The 23,305-nt window shown below is 38.3% G+C and overlaps 1 protein-coding gene across 9 annotated transcripts in view; it reads right to left on the bottom strand.

Annotated features, from left to right (window-relative positions):
- The window catches only part of ZNF280D (zinc finger protein 280D), a 138,245-nt gene extending 128,330 nt beyond the window's left edge, over positions 1–9,915 (bottom strand). The window contains exons 1-2 of one of the 9 annotated variants that reach the window (XM_082733790.1): positions 9,677–9,915; positions 1,136–1,192 (exon numbers count right to left, since the gene is read on the bottom strand). The gene's annotated coding sequence lies outside the window, so the exon portion shown is untranslated. The remainder of the gene's footprint in view (positions 1–1,135; positions 1,193–9,676) is intronic. The other 8 variants (XM_082733792.1, XM_082733794.1, XM_082733789.1 and 5 more) reach the window with 8 other exon arrangements.
- Between the last annotated feature and the right edge of the window lie 13,390 nt (positions 9,916–23,305).

Here is a 23,305-nt window from a genome sequence, read left to right as displayed (position 1 = left end):
GATATAATCAGATTTGTGATATAATGTCAAAATAACAGAATTTGAGACTAAAAGACACAGTGGTTTTATTCTATTGTCCTAATCAATCCCCACTTGGCATACTATATATGGCTACGTCCCCTTCAACTATAAGTAACAGAAAACCCAATTCAAAGTGGCTTAAGCAAAAGAGAATTCCTCAGCTCATTTACAAAACTAAATACAGGTACAATTTAAACAATGATATGTAAATCTAGATTTTGTATCTCCATTCCTGGATTTTTCTTTCTCTATGTTGTTTCTACTCTCAGAAGAGACTTCCCACTGTGAATGACTATACCAGCTCCAACTTAACACTTTCCAAGTTTCAAGTCTAGGGCAGTAATAGTGGACTAGCTCTGATTGGAGTTAATTGGTTTGGCTTAAGTCCTATGTCCTTCCCAAATCCAATTATTGCTAAGGACTTGTAATAAATAGGTTTAGTCCTACAGCCCAAGCTCGCCCTGGTACCAGAGATAGAAGAAAGGCAACCAACCGAAAACAACAACAAAAAAAATTCCAGTAAGATAAAGATTTTCCCAAAGGATAATCAAGATATCTGTTACCAAAGTAGGAGGGAAGATGCTGGGTAAACAAAAACATATGTTCATTATAATGAATTAGAATTAGAGCTCTGTCTCAGTCAAAAGACTAAAGGTATTTAACCTAGGAAACATGAGATTGTGGGTTAGAGGTGTTAGAAGTAAAAATAATTTACATATTATTTTTAAGTTTGTGATGAGAAAGAAGGAAAGAGGATAACTTATTCTTTGTGATTCAAGTGATAACAATATTAGTAATATTTACTTGCTTTGAGTAAACTAGAGAATTTCATTCCTAGTGCTGAGCTTCAACACTACTTAATTCATTATATACTATTATGTTATCATATTACAAATTATGCTATTTATAATAACAACTTCATTACCATTAAATGCATACATTACTTTGTCTGATCCTCAAAAATTTTATGATGTAGACACTCTTATCATCCTCACTTTAAAGCTGTAGAAACTGAATTACAGAGGTTAAGTACCTTGCACAAAGTAACACAACTAAGAATAGAGCATGGATTCAAATCTAGGCACTTAAAAGGCCAGAGATTTCAGCCACATACCACTTGCCTCTATCAGGAACAAGACCAAAATTACAGGGAAGCAGATTTCATCTCAACCTAAGAACAAAACAATTAACAGTTTAAGTATCAGGAAATGAGATGAACTCAAGATCTGATATATCACCAAAGAAAAATATGAAATATTTAAGCATTATATAATTGAAATGGTCACTTTCAACATCTCCAAGGGCTCTTCCAACCCTAATATTATAAACATAACCACCTGTTACAGGGATATAAATTTTTACCTACACAGAAACAAAGGGAATTTATTATTTCAGTTTAAAACAAACAAACAAATAAACAAACAACTGTTCTGAGAATGTTGAACTATGAAATGCCATTTCGGTATTATGAATAAAGTCTTTTGGTAATCAACCTACCATACCCAGATATTTTCTAGAAACTTTCAAGTTTAATGTAATGAATGAAGCAACAGGGCGGAAGTTCAACACTTAGGATAAAATTCTTGAGTTTACTCAAAGCAAGTAAATTCCTAAAGAAAGAATAATAACTGAAAAAAAAATAGTGGATATTTTTAAACAATATAAATTGCATTTTAACAAACCTGTTTGATGTGTCAACTCCCAATGATATCAAGTTCTACTTCACAGACACTGATTCAGAGCAAAATCTGAAATCTCAAATCATGATAAACCCATTTTTGAAATTTTAACATTTCTGATAAAGTTTTTTTTAATGTAAAAGCACTAAGTAGAAGGCCTTAGTGCTTCAGTAGACTGCTTACATCTACAATCAATCTAAACCAGCAGAGCTTAAAAGCTTCTATGTAAAAGGAACCCTTCTTCATAAGGATATGGGGACTCTCTCTTTGCACCACCTCCATTTCATCCAAGTAAAACCTCTGCTGACCCTGATGCAGGCTGCAGTCCCTTTGCTCTAGTTATCACTATGCATTCTGTCACTCAAAACTAAGTTGAGCACAGCAGTGCAGCTACTACATTTTCTACTGCACAGTATTCTACTGAAGGTATCCAACGGAAGATCCCCATAACCCTCCCCCTGCCAAATCAAATTACCCTTTCTTCATCTACATTTTCCTTGTTTTAGCTCAATTTCTTCAAACATCCTCCTCGAAATCTGTTTATATGACAATAGACTGGTTCTCTACCCACCTCCTCCTATTTAACTCTATACAGATTCTCCATGTTCTCTTGCTCCTTTAAATGGTATAAAATCAGGTTTTTCATAGAGTTTAGTCCTTAGCCCTGCACAAAATGACAGATCTAATGCACTCCACAGTCTTAGCTATCAGTTCTCAACAGCAGCCTAAAAAATCATCAAATATTAATCTCCCACTCTGCCTCCTCAACTAAATTCCAGCCTGTCATCTCCTAACTGCTGAAAAGTGCTATCTGGATATTTAAACTCACGTCAAATTCAGTATTTCCAGAACTGAACATAACTTCTCCACAAAAATTAGCCCTACAGCATTATTCATAACAGCCAAGAAGTGAAAACAAGCCAAATGTTCATCAACTGATAGATGAATAAACAAAATGACATATTCATACAATGGAATATTATTCAACAGTAAAAACTGAAGTACTGATTCACACTAAATTGATGAATCTTGAGAACACTATGCTAAGTGAAAGAAGTCAGTCACATATTGTATGGCTCTATTAATATCAAGTGTCGAGAATAGGCAAATAATCCACAGAGACAGAAAGTACATTTGTGGTTGCCAAGACTTGTGGGGTGGGGAAAATGGGGAGAGATTACTTAATGGGTAATGGGTTTCCCTTTGAGAAGCTGAAACTACTATTCTGAGATTAGTGTTGATGCTTGTTTAACACCGTGAGTGTACTAAATGCCACTGAATTGTACTTTTTAAAATAATTTAAATGGTGAACGTAATGTTACATTAACCTTACTTCAGTTATAAAAATTAGTCTGTCTCTATGGATTATTTGATACTACAGGGTTTCAGTTAATCATTTTTTATTATAGAGGAGCTCTGAAGGTAAAGTTGGGAAGAAAAGAAAAATGGTTAACAATAAAAAATTTTTTGGAACAGAAACTTCAAGGAGTAACTTTCAAAGTACTACCCACATTCATTACAGATGGAAACAGCTGAAAATAGAGAAGCAGGCAGGTTTAATATATGTGTTGGAAAGAGGTGGAACTCTGTATATTTAATGGTCCAAATTAACCATTAACCTTCAATATACTATCAGAATCCATAAAAACAATTCTAGTTTTTTATTTTCTTTCTTGAGTAGTTCTAGTTGTAAAGATTGACGTTTTACGGCTTTTATTGTTTCCTGGAAATCTTCAAACAACATCTTATTACTTTTAAATAGAATAAAACTCATTGTATTTTACAATTACTATGTAAGCCTACAGAATCCTTTTATAAATCTGAGATACATTATGTGATTTTAGTTGATTTTATTTTTCCTACCACTTGAAATATTTTGCTAATTCCATCATCCTAGGTATTACCTCACCATTGCTAAAAAAATATTCCCAACTATGCTTACAAGAAAAACAAAATAATAAGAAATTTAAGAATGATTTAATTGCCTAGGATAATGCAACAATGAAATAAATCATCACTATGCTTTATCTTTCACTTTTCTTGTCTTTCTTATTGCTTTGCACAAAATACTGAATCAACTTTCAAAAAGATATATAAGACTGAAGACATCATCTCTGCAGTCTGCACCGAGAAGAAAAAACTTTACTTCTACCCTTTTATGTTGCAGTTCCTGGGGAGCTGTGGATTAAACTAACTAAAAAACAGAGTAATAGGAGGGAAAGCACATAATTTTTATTAGTATTTATATACACGGGAATTCACAAAAAAGAAGTAAAGCTCAAAGTGGTCAGACTCAAGGTCTTCTATACCATTTTAACAAAGGAAAGGGAATTAGAGCTTTGAAAGACAATAACTCATGGAGAAGTAACTACAATATACATGGGAGAACTAATGGAAGATAAGGGTTATTATTCTCATTAAGTCTGCTTACGCAAATTCATCTTGCTGTTAACTCTCCATCTCAAGTAGTAAGAGTCACTCTTCCTTTCCATGGACAAGGGGGGAAATATCTTCAAAAGGGATATTGGGCACCTGGCTGGCTCAGTTGGTTGAGCAACTGCCTTCGGCTCAGGTCATGATCCCAGACTTCCCAGATGGAGTCCCGCATCAGGCTCCCAGCTCCTTGGGGAGTCTGCTTCTCCCTCTGACCTTCTCCTCTCTCATGCTCTCACTCCTTCTCCCTCAAATAAATAAATAAAATCTTTAAAAAAAAAAGGGGGGGGATATTTATGACTGGCTTTTAGGTGGATAACAAGAGAACAGAAAACAGCTTTTGTTTCTATTAATTCTAAATTGCCATCTACTCAAAATAATCCTTAGGTCAAAGTGACATATGTTAGCACAGCATATGCTGATCTTCATTTGTCTTTAGTTTTTACTGAATCCAGTTAAGAACTCAGAACTTTCATTTTCTGCTCATTTTGGAACAAAAGAAAACTGGCAGAGGTCACATTTCACCATTAATAGATAAACCTAAAAATGAACCCAAAGACAGCAAGCACCTTAGACTTAATATTAGACAAAATCTGGGAAATCTCCTACTGAATCTTCAGAGGAGAGTAACTTGGTACAGTTCCTAAGTGCACAAGTGTTGAATGCAGGTATATACGATGGTGACTAGAAGGAAACAGATGATGTGGGAAATTTTTTAATTCACTGGATTGGTTATGCTAACTGGCATCTACAAATCTAGAACTGAAAATATCTTACAATTATGAAGCAAAGAAGATTGCCAGCTTCCCTTCAACAAAATTAAGAACGCTCAAACTTTCGAAAAATTCTTTAAGTACTTAATGACACACGTGCAAAAAAGCCCTGGAATGATAAGCTAGAATTTATCATTAGTATTTTAAATATCAAATCAATATTTATAAGATGGAAACATCCCAGGTTCACATGACAGCTGGTAAGTAGTTAGTCACATTCAATGTTGCCCATTTCAAGTATATATACACCTTCAAAACCCAGAAAATATAAAAATCTGGACAACATGGGACAGTGAAACATCCTAAGCTTGAAAGATGTAAATCTACACAGAGCTTCAGGAAAGGAGAAAGAGTAGAACCAAGATTAATACAAAAATTACAAGAATAGGGGCGCCTGGGTGGCTCAGTGGGTTAAAGCCTCTGCCTTCGGCTCAGGTCATGATCCCAGAGTCCTGGGATCGAGCACCACATCAGGCTCTCTGCTCAGCAGGGAGCCTGCTTCCCCCTCTCTCTCTCTGCCTGCCTCTCTGCCTACTTGTGATCTCTGCCTGTCAAATAAATAAATAAAATCTTAAAAAAAAAAAAAATTACAAGAATGGACAAAAGAATTTAAAATTTCTGTCAGGAATACAACTTGTGACAAACTTTTTGTAAGTGTAGAACTGGCTTAATATGACCCAACAAGAAATTTTCTTGATCTGGCAATATCAGGAAAAACAGGGCTGAACTTCTATGGATTTTCACAAATGAGAAGCAAGAAAAGTCAACTGCACATAATCTGGATTTCATACATATTTGATGAAGAAATACTTTTCCTAAGAAAAACCAGTTTTTCTTCTCAGCTCAATGCATTCCCAAGCATAAATGAATTCAAAAACCCTTTCAGGGGTGCCTGGGTGGCTCAGCCTGCTGAGCAACCAGCTCTTGATTTTGGCTTTGGTCATAAGATCAGGGTGCTGGGACCAAGCCCTGCACTTAGCAGGGAGTCTGCTTGAGGATTCTTTCTCTCCCTCTCCCCCAATTTGCACACTCTCTAAAAATAAATAAATCTTAGAAAAACAAAAACAAAAACCAACCTTGCATAAATTAACATGGAGAGCCCTATTATGAAAAAACTACAGGAGAGGTAGATACACTCATTAAGAGGGTCAGAACCTACACCGAAAGGAATGACACAGGAAAAGCTTCAATTACCAAGAAGACTCTTCCTCATGCAACTAGGAAAAGAACTTGTGGAAACCAGGGAAAGAATTTTGTCTAACCCTTCAACCACAATGTTTTTTTGCACATTTTTTATCCTGAAAGTGGGAAGAATAAAAGAAGATGTTCTTTGTGTGCATATAAAAACTAGAGAAGTATGCATATTCACTGTAGGGATGGTATGCAATTAGATGCAGGATATGTATTTGTTTTTCATGTCTCCAGATATATACAAAGGGATAATGTTTAAATTCTAATTAAAAGCTCTAATGAGTTGTTTTACATAATCGCTTATTTTTCTGTAAATTATATAATGAAATTTATATAAAATAAAGTGTAAAAAAAAAATAGTTCCTTTAAATCTAGATGGTGAATAGCAGTAAGCTATTTTTCCTGTTATGAGTTGAGTCCTTAAAAGAAAATTACTTTGTAGAAACGAATAAAAATTCCATATACACATTTGATACAAATTATCAAGTAAATCATTATTTTTATCTTTAAAATAATCTGACTGAGAAATCAGATTTTTTGAGTCCTCTGAAGCAGGATTATATATTTAATTAGTAAACAGGTCATAAATAAATATATCTCACCTTTCAAAAGTTACTTTTGAAGCGTAACAAAACATGTTGTCAATAATCTCCAATTTCCTGTCACCTAAAACTATAGTTTACTTTCTATTTACCAGAATTGCTTCTCCATTCAGATACAACCCCTGCTGAATTTGTACAGGGGGGAAAAAAAATCTTGGTATGATTCTAAGTGTTCTCTTGAATAAATAAAGCAAGTGTGGAAGGAGGAGTGTACAAAAATTATATGTTCTTGTCCTTTGCCTTCTTGTCTCCTACTAAAAACGCCAATTCAGAGCAGTAAAACACTGGACTAAAGAAGCAGAACTGGACTAGATAGTGTTAACTGGTACAAATGGTTGAAATGGGAATGCTGAAATTTGTAGTTCTCCAACATTTAACTAAGAACTTTCCTAATCACAGCTCACTACTGCTACAAGGGCCCTGAACAAACTTGGAAAGCAGGTGAAGTCTGTGACATCTCTGATGTCTGGCTCCAATGGCAATGGATAGCAGCAATTCAAAGTTCCCTAAACTAGTAAGTTGGTCCTATCCAACTTTCTTTCACCCCCATTTCTAGAGGATTGCTCCCAATGATTTCATTATCAGATTACTGCAGGTAAATTCATGCCAATACTAATGCCAAAATATCACTCCCTACATTACTTGCTAATTGCGAAAGAAAAAGCTTAGCGTGGAAAGATAGTCTGTCACCGTTTTATTGGAGAGATCAAATTTAGGAATACTAATAGGGTAACATATAACCCTCCTTTATGTGCCTTCTGATGTTGAATAATGTGAAGTACACTGCACGACTTGAGTATTTTTGCCAAAAATAGTAAGCCTGATCTACACAAGCCTTCAGATTTACAAGTTTACAGAAAATACAGGGGTAGAGGGTATAATTTAAACCTAATGAAGAGGAAACTATCAGTAAAATACAAAATGGGGGTTATTCTACAAGACTACTGGTAGCCTGGTCTCTTCAAAAGGTCAATGTCATCCCCCCCACAAAAAAAAAAGAGAGAGAGAGAACTACACTAAATTAAAAGAAACTAACAGAAACAAACGTACATGATTGGATACTGGTTCCAAAATAAATGACTAAGAAGGACATTTTCGGGACAAAGGGGAAAATGTGAATACATACTACATATCTATATTAGATTGTAGAGATTATACTTCAGTACAATTACAGTATTGTATTATACAGAAAATTGGTCTTATTCTTATGACATCCATATAGACACATCAACAGGACTTAGGTGTGAAATGTCATGATACCTGCAATGTGCTCTGAAAATGTTCACCAAAAAACATGTAAGATAAGCAGATAAAGGAAATGTGGCAAGATGGCAACACTTTTAAAACTAGGTGGTACATATGAATGTGCAAATGGGCTATTCTTCAATTTTTCAGTATGTTTGGGGGAAAAAATTAACATGAAAACTTCAGTAATAAAAGTTGAAAAGCTAAAAGCAAACTCTTAAAAACAGAAATGTAAAAGGAGCAGTTGAATATTTCTTAAATTTTGTAGGTGAGCCTCCCTGCTTCTCCTCAGTCAGCTTATTCCCACAAAAGAAATATAATATAGTGAACTGAGCACTGAACGAGAAATCAGAAGACCTAAGGTTCTAGAAATGGTTCTATCCCTTCCTAGACATGACCTCATTAAAGACGTCTCCCTGAGGCTCTCTTTCCTCATCTTCGAAACCGTTCCATAAACACAGAACAGTCCAAAAGGGGTCTAAGAGGTACAAATCAAGCGTATCGATGGCAGATACAAATGCAAGATACAATTATAACGGTATTGGTACTGATGTTTTAAACATTAACAGCACACAGCCCTAACAATTCTCCAAGCAAACCTGTGCCTTCCGTGGCACAGCAAGTTTCCGCTTAGCCCGAGTTGTCACTAATCCCCCCCATGGCAGGACTTATCACAAATGCTATGAGGTGGCTTTTGTCCTTTAAAACTCTCCTCCTAGGTTTCAATTTTGTATCTAATGGCACTAAAAGACGTCAAATTCTTAAGACCCAGTCCAAATCTGAAAACAATGACGTTTACGTCCACAGAATTTTCAAAAACAAATCTCTGCAAACAAAGAGAACCCCTTGGACCAAGGTCTTCCCGTGCTTGCACAAGAAGCGGGTTCCCTTTGAGGTCTCTCTTCTCTAGCAAGATTTCTCCTTAAAAGCCTTCAAACTTGAGCTAAGTTGGGAGGAACTCCCTCCATCTGTAGAGCAGGATAAAACCTCAGAGTGAGCTCATTCTTTCCGTCTCATTAAGTGAAACCTGAAAACTCGGTCAGTAAATTGTGTATCCAACTCCACGTTTCTCCTCAGGGCCCTTCTGTAGACAATAACGGGCAGAGCAGGGAAGTCCCTTTGACAAGAACGAGGGTGTGAGCGTGGGAGGACTGGTCACCTGGGCGGGAGGTGGAGGGTAGGGGGGACAGGGGCCCTCGGGCCCCGGATGCCTGGAAGTTCGGAACCCCCTCCGGTCTCCGGTCTCCGTCTATCATGAAGAGACTCCGGGGAGCGTTGTTGTTGGGGAAGCATGGGTCCTCGCCAAACAAAATGTACAGCGGACCAAGGGGAGCAGTAGAGAGAAAAGCCAAACCCAGGCTGGGGGCAAACAGGCGCACAGGCCCTGGGAGCCGAGGTGGAGGAGACGGAGGAGGTGCAGGAGGCGGAGGAGGCGAAGGAGGCGGAGGAGGAGACGGAGGAAGAGGTGGCGGAGGCCTGCGCGGCTCCGGCCTGCCGCACCAAGCCGTCCGCCGCGTCGCGCCGGGATCCCTCCCCCGCCGGGGCCGGCGCAAGATGGCCGTCCGGCCGCCGCCGCGCAGCCGGTCCCCTCCCCCGCGCCCTGGGCGCTCTCGGCAAACCGCGCCGGCCTCGACACCCCCGGCCCAGCGCCCCCGGAGTGAGGCGGCGCAGGCCGCGCGGGAGGGCCTCTGCCTGCTGCAGCGCGGGGCGGGCGGGGGCGGGGGGCGCTTACCGTGAGCGGAGCGGATCGGCCTGACTGGGGCCCTGAGGAGGAGGAGAAAGAGGAGGAGGAAAAGGAGGAGCACGAAAAACTACACAGCGGCGACGGCGGCGGCTCCCATTGCGGAGCAGCAGCTGAGCCGTGGGAGGGCGGGGGGGGGTTCTCGTGGAGCCGGCGCGCTGCCTCATGGGTAGGCTCCGGGTCAGCCTCCGCGCGTCCGGGTTCCCTTTCTTCTCGCCGACGCGGGAGGCGGGCGCGGGCATGTGCGTCGCGCCGCAGGCCCTCGAAGGCCGCGGCGCCCCGCCACGCGCCTGCCGCGGGCGAGGGCCAGGGCTGGGCTTGGCGAGACTGTGGGTGGCCACCGGCTTGTTCCTTGCCGGCCGGCGGGAGGCAGCAATCCCGAGGTCGGGGCTGCACCGTAGGTGTAGGCATGGGAACGTGAGTTCCGGGTCCTCCCTGTGTGTAACAGCTAGTATTCGCAGGCTTGGAAAGTGAGAGGGGCTAGGAAGAGAGGCGCCATTACAAAGAAATACTGTGCAGGAGGGGCGAAGACCTACGCCAGAGGAGAAGTAAAGTCGGGCTCTTTTAATAATTGGCTAATTTTCCCATATTTGTTTCAAACATACGATTTCACTTGTGCCTTTAATTCTTAACTCTGCCATTTGGATCCCTGTAATCACTTTTTTTAAAAAGATTACAATAGGGTGCCTGGGTGGCTCAGTGGGTTAAGCCTCTGCCTTCGGCTCAGGTCATGATCCCAGGGTCCTGGGATCGAGTCCCGCATTGGGCTTTCTGCTCAGCAGGGAGCCTGCTTCCTCCTCTCTCTCTGCCTGCCTCTCTGCCTACTTGTGATCTCTGTCTGTCAAATAAATAAATAAAATCTTAAAAAAAAAAAAAAGATTACAATAAGTGCATTTACAAGATACTGCCTGCATAAATACTTGCTACATCTTATATGTTGATCCGTAAGGAAACTTTCCTCTCCCAGTTGTCTTCACAAGATCACTCTTGCTTCCTTAGATTTTAACACACACTCATCACTGCACAAACCCATCACTGAATTGTACTATTTCTTCCTGTTTGATTTAGTTTCTTCTTTCTCATCTAGACGGTCCCCCCAGCTTTTCTATGGGGTTTAGCATTACAGTCAACTTCCTTATTGATTACCATCCCCCAGATCAATCTCACCAAAAGACCACTTAAATTATTCCTAGACCGGGAAAGGCTACAGGTAACCATGACCTACAGCCCCCCAAACTGTGCCCGAGTTAATCTATCCAGCTTTCTCTTTCTTGCCCTGAAAGTAAGTTTTACAGGAAGAGAGAATAATCAAAATACCAAACTGGAAATCTAGAAGTTCAAAAATCTTGCCATATTCTTAAGTCATTGTAGCTCAAATATAGTTCTAATGGTTTGCAAAGCATGTTATGGTAATGAAAATGAATTAAAGATTTCACTCTGTGTTCTGTAGTTTGGTCCCAGGTGTAGAAACAGAAACTTAATGTTGTTAGACCCTAGAGCTAATTTAAACTGAGGGGATGATTCATGTCAACCAAACCTACTAGAGACTGATGTACAAGCCAAAATCTAAATTTATTCCTTTTTTTTTTTTTTCTTTCATGAGAAGCATATCTGTCCTGAAGACCAGAAAATTCTGGGTGACACATTTTCACTCAAAGGAAACGTTTACATGAGAGGCCAAATTATAAAAGATTTCCAATGAGTATAAAATCAATATGCATGAAGTAATTTAGATGATTTTTTTCATGACTCCATCCTTAAAACTTCTTCCTTGGCTGGTAGAACATGACTCTCTTGGTTCTCTTACTGGTCACACTTTCCTATCATTTTTTAAGACTTTGTTTCTCTGACTTAACAATTTCCTGCCCCTTAACATTCTGTACCTACTTTTTAAGTATCCTCACAGTACTTATTCTCCTTAAGTGAGGTCATGCTCCACACTCTTCCCTGACTGTAATGGATAGAGGTGATTGCCCAGCTTCCATTTTCACCTCTCCATCACGCTCACCTATATAATTTGGGTGGAATAACCACTACCCACCGCTAGTTCCAAGAGTGGTCCAGCCAGCCTAAAACTATTAGAAACACCCTTACCTCCCTTTGAACCAGTTTTTGTTTCAGAAACCAATCAGAGTGAAGCTCATGACTGTGGGAAAGAGATTTTTCTTTCTCTGGATGGTAGGGCCTTGACATTAGAATGTGAATACTGGAAGAGCTACAACTTTTTGTCTACTACGGAGAGCCAACTGATGATAGAGCTAACAGGTGGAGGAGGAAGGACTGGGTGAATCAATCTTAGAGAAAGAAACACAATCTCAGACCATCATAAACCTCTAAATCAAACCCGATCTGAACCCTCTGCTACCTCTAGACTTCTCTGTTATATGAGCAAATAAATTCCCCTTTTCTTTTTAAGCTGAAGGGGTCCAGAATAAGCCTCTGTGACATAAAAATTATTTTTAGCTGAAAGCATTTGAGTTTCTGAAATCTCTTATCTGCCTGAAAGCAGAGCTTCCCAAAAGAACTCAATTGTCATAAATCTCCTCCCAGGCAGCAACCAGAGAAGATTGGCTCTTATCACCAGAGACACTGAGAATTGTCACCACACCTAAAGAGTCATTGTCCCAAAACTATCATATCTCCCATCTATTTTCCTTAGGGCCCATTTATCTTTCCTAAATGTCATTTGTTTTCCCATAAGTGCACACTCTCCCCCACACCCCTTCCACTAAGTCATTTGTTTTCACATAAGTGCCCTCTCCCCTCCTGTCCACCTATTAAAATTGTATATAAGCCCCAATTTCTAACCACTCCTTTGAGTCACATATCTTGGTAAACTCCCTCACATAGTGTGTGATTAAAATCTGTCTTTACTCTTGCTAACCTGTCCTTTCATCAGGTTTAATTCACAAGCCCCCAAAAAGTAAATCTAAGAGGGTAGAGAAAAGTTCTTTTTTCTGACAAAACCAATTTGAATTGAGTTTTCTGTTATTTACAAGTGAAAGCATCCTAACTGTGGTGGAGACAATGATAAGTACTCACCATATTACTTTCCTCTTGCATACTCAGGAAACCCACATTTCTTAGTTCCTTTACTTCTGTATCAGGCCATGTGACTGTATTTGGCCAGTGCAACATAGGTGGTGATTTCCCAATCTAAGCCTGACCATTAAAACCTCCAGTGATTTATAGGTCCTTTCTGTTTTTCACATTTCAGTGATCGCATACAGAAAATTCGGAGGAGCTAGGGGATGGCAGTAACATTGGATGGAAGAACCACAGGTCTTAAATAATTGCACAAAAGCACATTTATTACACAGATCCTCCCTGTACTGATTAGAGCAACAAGTAAACCTTTACTGGGTTCTGACTGAGTTTTGAGGGTTGTTTGCTACTAAATTCACTAACCCTGATTAATAACAGAAATAGTGGCCTACTGTAACAAAAAATCTAAAATATGCAGTATTAGTTGAGCATAGCAGTTAGGTGGGAATTAAGGAACCATGTAGTAGGATAACCAAAAATTCATATTAGCTGGTGGGTATACTGTTGTCTACAATACCTTAAAAGGCAGATCAGTACAAGTATATACTTTCTAGCTCTAAGGGAAGAGTTAGAAAACAGTAGTAGATGTTGGTGATTTTTTTATGTGCGATTTGTAAAATATTACCAGAAAAAGATTAGCATGGAAGAGGATTTACCAGTTTACAAAAAAAGGGGGGGGGGAGAAAACAGAATTCAGCATTTGGGCCACCTTACAGAGTTTGAGAACACGATACTTCCAGATTCCACAGAGAGAGAGCTATATTTTAAAAGGCTTTGAGCAAAGAAGCCTCAGGATTTGAACAGAATGACTCAGCCCTTAGGAAAAGATCAGATTATACACGTTGTTTCAGATAGTATCTATTGTTTCAGATAGCCTCAAAGAAGCAGCTACTATTTTTTTCCTCAGCTTTATTAAAGTATAAGAGACAAAATTGTATATAAATAGGATGTGATGATTTGATATGCATATCCATTGTGAAATGATTACCACAAGAATTAATTACAGTCACTTTGCGTGTATGTGGGAGACAGCTTAAAATCTACTCTTAGCAAATTTCAAGTATACAATACAGTGTTAGGCTATACATTAGATCCCCAGAACATATCTAATAATTGAAGAAACAGGTATTAAGTTGAGAGAGAGATTTGATTAAGAAAGCAGAGAAATAAGGCAGCTTTTAAAACCATGTCCCCAGAGGGCTATATGGTTGGTGCTTCAACCATCACTTTTGGGTATCTGTCTACCTTTTTTGGGTAGTCCCTTTGCTGCAAGCTCCGTTGTGCCTTTACTTCCAACAGCCAGGATCTGCAGCTCTTTTTCAGGGGACTACCCTTGGGCTATTGGAGTCACATCACCTGCCTTCATAGAGACTGAAAGAAACCGTGAATAATGCCAGCACTTTAACCAAGGAGTGATAAATGCAGGACTGTGGAAGCCCTAACTTTCTTGTCCTGGGTGAGAACAACTTTGAGGCATGACCTACACTCCAGAATCCCGCTATAGGACTAGGCTGAGGCTACCTTCTATAGGGTTTTATCTAATGTACCCTTGCAGATGTGCATGTTAAGCTAATATGCTAGCTCCAAAGCCACCCTTCTTAAAAGATAAATGGATATTTGAAATGAGAGGAGTGGCTTAAAGCTGGAGATAATCACTTACTTTCCTCCTCTGAACATTTCCCATCCCTTTCACATTCAAGTAGCAGCATGTGACTAGTTCAGGCCAGTGGAACGTCATCAGAAGCAATTTACGCCAATGCTAGGAAAAGTGGTTCAGAGACCAGTATTGTTCCCTGATTTGTTTGTTTCTGGTCCATTTCAAGGTAAGTACAGCAAATGAAAATGTTTAGAAACTTTTATAGAAATTTGACATTTTCACAACATTTTATTGTCTTCTACAAAAGTAATAGTCTGTAACAGATTGTAAAGTTTTTAAAAAGTGGTCCTTTGCTACAAATAGTTTGAGCTGTACGCCAACAACACTTCTAACTCAGCCTCTAAAACCTCTTTACATTTTCCCCAGACATTTTTATTCTTCAATTGGTCATGTGCAGAGATCTACCAGAGTCCTCGAAGCCCTAGAAAACAGTTGGACGTACTAGGTAGAAGAAACCTGGGGTTTCTGAATGATTGATGGAAAAGAAAACCTCCCCCCAAAAACATATCAATATTCACTACACTATAAGGTGAAACATAAACTTTAATATGTTAAGTCTCTGGGATTTGGGGTTTTTTTTTTTTGAGTACCTAGTATTAGTTATCCAAATACACTGTTACTGAGTTTTCCTATGACATTGACTTTTATCTCTACTTTCATAAGATGGATCTTCAAAGCGCACCCCTTTCTAAAGCCTCAGAGCCATATACCTCATCATATAATGATGATCCCATTTGGATGTCCCACAGGACCTAAAAACTCAACATCTCTAACACTTATTCCATCATGCTCCCCTCTTCTTCTCTATTTCATTTTGTTCAGCCATAGCGCCTTCCCTTCAACTGTCCAACCCTGAAACGTAGGAGTAACACTTGGCTGCATCTTCTCTAGTGCCCATCATAACCCATCAATCTTGTACCAACTTCTGAAGGTTCTACCTTCTTCACATCTTTCCAACCCTTACCCTACTCTTAATTTCTAGTTCCTCTATCACACTTGAGTGAGAAAATTTTCTATTGTACACTCCTGCAATTAATTACTTCCAACATCATAAAACACCCTTTTAAAAAGTTTATTTTTTTAATTTATTTTCAGCATAACAGTATTCATTATTTTTGCACCACACCCAGTGCTCCATGCAATCCATGCCCTCTCTAATACCCACCACCTGGTTCCCCCAACCTCCCACCCCCCACCCCCGCCAATTCAAACCCCTCAGATTGTTTTTCAGAGTCCATAGTCTCTCATGGTTCACCTCTCCTTCCAATTTCCTCCAACTCCCTTCTCCTCTCTAACTCCCCATGTCCTCCATGCTATTTGTTATGCTCCACAAATAAGTGAAACCATATGATAATTGACCCTCTCGGCTTGACTTATTTCACTCAGCATAATCTCTTCCAGTCCTGTCCATGTTGCTACAAAAGTTGGGTATTCGTCCTTTCTGATGGAGGCATAATACTCCATAGTGTATATTGAGCACATCTTCCTTATCCATTTGTCCATTGAAGGGCATCTTGGTTCTTTCCACAGTTTGGCGACCGTGGCCATTGCTGCTATAAACATTGGGGTACAGATGGCCCTTCTTTTCCCTACATCTGTATCTTTGGTGTAAATACCCAGTAGTGCAATTGCAGGGTCATAGAGAAGTTCTATTTTTAATTTCTTGAGGAATCTTCACACTGTTCTCCAAAGAGGCTGCACCAATTTGCATTCCCACCCACAGTGTAAGAGGGTTCCCCTTTCTCCACATCCCCTCCAACACATGTTGTTTCCTGTGTTGCTAATTTTGGCCATTCTAACTGGTATAAGGTAATATCTCAATGTGGTATAAAACACCCTTTTGAAAAGCAAATCTAAATATGTAACATCCATGCTTTAGAAATAGATACATTTTTTAGATAGTCCTTAAGGCAAAACTCATGCTTCATAACATGGCGTGGTAGATACTATGGATCAACTACTTCAATCTCCATTCCACTCTCCATCTAACTGGAAACGTTAGGAAGCTAAACAAAACAGACCAAAAAACAACCATATTCCCCATACAGCCTTGCCACTAGAGTTCAGAACCTGTATTGGGTTCTGCCAATTTAATGCCCTGCACTAAATATGAAAGATGAAAATGAGAGAGAAGCCGTCTTCTATTATTGTAGCTACTACTGGCAAACAAGATGATTCAGATGTGACTGGTAGAAGCAACTGCAGAGCTGAGTACTAGCGTTAGTATCTATTCATCAGCCTCATGCACGTGAGGCAATGGAGGAAACACCAGCGATAGTGGCAGGAGCTCCCTGAACCCTGTATCTCAGCTAGGAAATCACAGCAGCCTCTGATTTCTATTTCTCTAGCCCTTTCACTAATATTGCAGTTCCTTGTATTTAATATCTTTCTATCTGAAATACTTAAAAGAGTTTCTATTTCCTGCACCACCACTTGGCCAATTGACATGACATACGAGGCTCTTCTGCTCAAGCCCCAGTTTCTCTTGCCAACCTAATCTCATGATGCTTTTTCCTGCTGCCACTTCATATATCCATTCATATACACTGTAGTTGAGCCATGCATGCTGAACTACCTTCTAACCCCCAGATGGACAGTGTTTTCCTCATTCTTGTTACTCCCTTCAACTCCTTTTGTGTTACTCCTTTCTAACTCCTGTTGATTCTCTCAGATTCAACTTGAACCTTATCTACTCTGAGAAGCCTTCCCTGATATCTCTGCTCTCATCTGCCAGCTTGTAATAAAAAATTTCTCATTCTTTCTTTTGCCACCTAGTATTTGAGCCCCTACCTATCTATGTCTGAGATATTCCCCATTCTTACAGGGTCAGAGGCTTCCACCTCTATAGAAATTGAAGATGCCAGCTGCTTGCTTTCCCACTTCACCTGTAGTTAGAGAATGTGTACATGATCTAGGATCTGTCAGTTTGCCGCCATGACTTCCCTGGATTATGAATCATCAGCTAATGGCCTGGTTTTCTTGCAAACTCTAACAATGTGCAGCAGGAGAGAAAGAACCTAAAACCAGTTTCTAGAGGCAATAGTGCCAATAGTTCTAGAAACAGAAGTGTGGGTAGCTTGAGCTGGAGTGTCTGTGCTACTGGCAATAACAACAGTGTCTTCTCCAGCCTGGTTCTATGTGATTTTATAAAAGTTGTTCTTGGCTGCATGGTCTCTGAGACTGATTTTTAAGGCTTCTAAGAGGCTATATACTAATGAATAGCTCCTTAATAGATTCCTTCTATGCTTAAATAGCCAGAGTCTGTTTCTATGGCTTAAAACCAAGAACTTTGATTTATATAATATCCTCCCTGTTCTCTGCTATTGCACTTCATATGTGTAGGTTTGAATTATTGCTCAGCAAATATTCCCTCCTGTATACTCCAGATATACATTCCTGCTCTATTGGTGTTGGGCTTGATCATATGTTTTGCTTTGGCCTATGAGATGTCAGCATTTATAATTCAGACAGGAGCATGTCCCAGGTGGCTGGTGATTATTCAGCCTGGGCTGCATAGCGAGACACATGGACAGACCACATGCCTCAAGTAGCCATTGGTCCAAAAATAAGGGACACTGGGAGCCTCCCTGAAACCTATCATCATCATTGAGCTCAGAACCTGAAGACTTCAGTCTTAGCTAGACATCCCAAAGACTATAAGCAAGAAAATAAGGTTACTATTTTAAGTTACTGCGTTCTTTTTTTTTTCTTTTTGATTTCTTTTTTTAAAAATTGAGGTATAATTGAAAATAACATTATGTTAGTTTCTGGTATACAACATAATGATTCAATATTTGTACATACTGCAAAGTGATCACAGTAACTATAGTTAATATACATACAAGTCACAAAATGTTTTTTTCTGGTAACAAGAACTTTTTAAAACTTACTCTCTTAGCAACTTTGATGATAGTATAAGAATATGGTATAGTAATGATGTAATGATGTAGTATTATTAATTGTAGTCACCATGCTATGCATTATAACTCCATGACTTACTCATTTTATAACTGCAAGTTCGCACATTTTGACTCCCTTCACCCAATTAACTCACCCCCAGTCTCTGCCTCTGGCCACCACCAATCTGTTCTCTGTATCTATGAATTTGATACTTTGCTTGTCTATTTAGATTTCACATATCAGTGAGACCATGCAGTATTTGCCTTTCTCTGTGTGACTTATTTTACTCAGCATATTGACCTCTAGATTCATCCATATTGTCACAAATGACCAGATTTCATTCTTCTTGCAGTTGAATTACATTCCACTACACACACACACTTTTGAAGTGTGTGTGTATATAAAGTGGCATGGCATATTCACACACACACACATACATCACATTTTCTCACACACACACACACACACACACACATATATATATCACATTTTCTTTATCCATTTATCTGACAGTGCACACTTACATTGCTTCCATACCTTGGGTCTTGTATATAATGCTGCAATGAACATGGGGGTGCATGTATCTTTTCAAGTTAGTGTTTTTGTTTCCTCTGTATAGACACCCAGAAATGGAATTGCTGGGTCATATGCTATTCTATTTTTAACTTTTTGAGATATCTCCATACTATTTTTCCATGATGGCTGCACCAATTTGAATTCCTACCAACAGTGCACAAAGGTTCCCTTTTCTCTACATTTTCACCAACACCTTTCTTTTTTTATAGTAGCCATTCTACAAGATGTGATGTGATATCTCACTATGGTTATTGGTTTGCATTTCCCTGATGATTAGTAATGCTGAACATGTTTTCATATACACATTGGCCATCTGTATGTCTTCTTTGGAAAAATATCTATTCAGATCCTGCCCATTTTTTAATTGGATTGGGGTTTTTTGTTATTGAATTGTATGAGTTTTTTTGTTTGTTTTTGCTTTTTAAAAATATTTCTGTTTATTTATTTAACAGAGAGAGAGAGCAATCACAAGTAGGCAGAGAGACAGGCAGAGAGAGGAGGAAGTTGGCTCCCTGCGGAGCAGAGAGCCAGTTGTGGGACTCCATCCCAGGACTCTGGGATCATGACCTAAGCAGAAGGCAGAGGCTTAACCCACTGAGCCACCCAGGTGCCCCTTGACTGAGTTTTTTTAATATATTTTGGATATTAACACTTTATCAGATAGATGATTTGCAAATATTTTCTCCTATTCTAAGTGACTACATTCTTATATAACATTGTATTTATAGCTAATATAGTATGTAATTAGTATAATCACCATAGCAAAAGTCTGTCTGTATTATAATTATGGTCTATTGCTCTCTACTACTAAACTGCAGGCCTGTTGAGAGTGGAGACTGTGTCTTATTAGTCTTTACATTTTCAGTGATTACCACACAACCTATATTAAGCCTCAGTGAATGTTTGATGAATTAATAGGCAAGTAAGTGAATGAATGACAAACATTCTAAAAAACAGCAATTTTTTTTTTGTCTATTGTACCAGTATAGGAAACTTACAGAGCATTTCTTTATTAAATGTTCTTCTTCAGTCAGAGCTGGTAAAAATCATTAGATTAGGCTGGATTGAATTATTGCATGGTAATACAACCATTCTTTCCCGAGACCACTCATTTTTTATTTTACTTGGAATTTTGGGTACTCCTCAGTGAGATAAAAATACAGGTCCTACTCATAATAAATATGTTCAATGAATTTCACTTCAATTTTCTTTCCATAACTCCTTAGTTACTGATTTACATACAGACTTCTACTACTTCTGTAGGTAGTCGGTTATTTCCATTATGTGTAGATTCTACTAGTTTCATTTCTAAATATTAAGTAAATCCTGGTTTTCAAATTTGGGCATATTTGGTAGTGTCTCACTGTTTCATGCACCAAATACTTGACTGATAGCTTAGACTTTGTGAAATTAACTTGTTAAATGAATTTGGCATTTGTTATACTAATAGTTTCCTGAGTATGTAAAATTTTCATGTAATCATTTTGACTAGGAAACATTTTGGTTCAGACTAAAATAGAAACTCATGCATGTTTTTCATTTTGACAAAATATACAAAATTATTTTTCTCAACCCATTCCTAAGTTTCATAAAATTACTCCCTCAGTTGGAGTAAAAATCGAGGATGTGATGAGGCTTAGAGATCAAGTGAGTATAAGGAATGAGGTGCAAACAACAAAAAAGAGTTTATATTTTGTCATGATCTTGACCATTCTGATGATACTCTAACAACTGCATCAAAGTGGCCATGTCAAGAGACAGAATTCAGAACTATGTATATTCCTGTCTCCATTTCTAAGTTTAAGCTCTAAAGCAGTTCTAGGGTACTGGGTCATATATATCTGGGTAGATATATTTCTTTAATTATTAGAAGCGATAATATTTGTAAGGATAAACAGGTGGAACAATGTAACATAATCTCTAAATATGTTGACTGAATACCCATGAACAGCATTTAGTCATGAAATAAAAATATAACACATTTCATCCAAAACATTTAATATATACATAATCATAGTTATTCATCATAATGAAACATAGTTAACAATGAATTCACAAAAGTGATAGTGATTTTTTTTCCAGATTATTAGGATATAATTGACACATAACATTGTATAAATTTAATATGTATACCATATGATTTGATATATGTATTATATTGCAAGATAATTACCACAACAAGTTTAGTTAACATCCATTAAAGCTCACGTAGTCACATTTTTTCCTTGTGATGAGAAATTTTAAGATCTACTTTCTTAGCAGTTTTCAAATATGCAATATAGTATTGTTAATTATAGTCACCTTATACATTACTGTATTTTATAGTCCCAAAACTTGTAACTGGAAGTTTGTACCTTTTGAATACCTACACCCATTTCCTGCACTCTCCAGCCTCTGTCTCCGGGAGCCACTAATACGTTTCCTCTTTTTATGAGTGGGTTTTTTAGGTTCCATATATAAGTAAGATCATCCAGTGTTTGTCTTATTTCACTTATGTTGTAGCAAATGGCAGGATTTCCTTCTTTTTATGGCTGAGTAATATTTCCTTGTATATATAACAAATATGTACAATACTATACATATGTATGTATAATAAACTTTCTTTATTCATTTATCTAACAATGGACACTTAGGTTGTTTCCATTTCTTAGCTATTGCAAATAATACTACAGTAAATACAAGGTGCAGATATCTCTTCAAGACAATGATGTTTCATTCAGATATAGATCCAGAAGTGGAATTGCTGGATCATATGGTAGTTTTATTTTTATTTTTTAAGGAGCCTCTATGTCATTTTCCATAGTGGCTACACCAATTTACATTCCCACCAACAGAATATAAGAGCTACATTTTCTCTACATCTTTGTCAGCATTTAAACTTTTTTTCTAATAGCCATCCTAATAGGTGTGAAATGATATCTCATTGTGGTTTAGGTTTGCATTTATCAATTAGTGATGTTGAGTGCCTTTTCATATACCTGTTGGCCATTTGAATATCTTTTTTTGGAAAAATATCTGTTCAGAGCTTTTGTCCATCTTCTGATTGGATTATTTGTTTTGTTTGGGGGGGTTGGTTTTGGGGTTTTGGGGTTTTTTTTTCTGTTTTGTTTGGTTTTGTTTTGGGTCTTTTAACTGTTGGTTTTGCTATTGAGTTATATGAGTTCCTTATGTATTTTGGATATTATATTTTTGCAAATACTTTCTCCCATTCCATAGATTGACCTTTAATTTTTTTGATCATTTCTTTTGTGGGGCAGAAGCTTTAAACTTGATGTAGTTCTGCTTGTTTATTTTTGCTTTTGTTGCCTATGTTCTAGATGTCCTATCCAAAAAAATCATTGCCAAGACCAATACCCAGGAGATTTCCTCCCGTGTTTTCTTCCAGTATTTTTATGGTTTCAGGTCTTATATTTAAGTTTTTAATCAATTTTCAGTTAAATTTTTTAAAATATTTATTTATTTATTTATTTATTTATTTGACAGAGAGAGAGAGAGAGATCACAAGTAGGCAGAGAGACAGGCAGACAGAGAGGGGGGAAGCAGCCTCCCTGCTGAGCAGAGAGCCCAAAAGAGGGCTTGATCTCAGGACCCTCAGATCATGGCCTAAGCTGAAGGCAGAGGCTTAACTCACTGAGCCACCCAGGCACCCCTTAATTAATTTTTGTGAGTGATGTAAGATAGGGGTCTAGTTTCATTCTTTTGCATGTGAATATCCAATTTTCCCAGTATCATTTACTGACTATCTTTTTTCCATTGAGTATTCTTAGCTCCCTTGTCAAATACTAGCTGATAATATATGCAGAGTTTATTTCTGGGCTGTCATTTCTGTTCCATTGGTCTATGTGTATATTTTTATGCCATTAGACCATTCAGATTACTATAGCTTTGTAATATAGTTTTAAATAAGATAGCATGATGCCTCCACTTTTGTTCTTTTTTTCTCCTGATTGCTTTTGCTATTCAGGGTTTGGGCTTTTTTTGTGGTTCTGAACATATTTTAGTTTTTTTCTGTATCTATGAAAAATGCCATTGGAATCTTGATAAAGATTGCATTGAGGGACACCTGGGTGGCTCAGTTGGTTGAGTAGCTGCTTCGGCTCAGGTCATGATCCTAGTGTCCTGGGATCGAGTCCCACATCGGGCTCCTTGCTCGGCAGGGAGTCTGCTTCTCCCTCTGCGTCTGCCTGTGTTCACTCTCTCTCCCTCACTCTCTCTGACAAATAAATAAAATCTTAAAAAAAAAGACTATAAAAAAAAAAAGATTGCATTGAATCTATTGATGGCTTTGGGTAGTGGACATGGGATGTGAACATGGGATATCTTTCCATTTATTTGTGTCTTCTTCAATTTCTTTTTTTTTTTAATATTTTATTTATTTGACAGAGAGAGACACAGTGACGAGAGAGGGAACACAAGCAGGGGGAGTGGAAGAGGGAGAAGCA

The sequence above is a fragment of the Mustela nivalis genome, assembly GCF_964662115.1.
Source record: "Mustela nivalis genome assembly, chromosome: 6".
In the NCBI taxonomy this organism is placed as follows: Eukaryota; Metazoa; Chordata; class Mammalia; order Carnivora; family Mustelidae; genus Mustela; species Mustela nivalis.
This window is presented reverse-complemented; position numbering and strand designations above follow the sequence as displayed.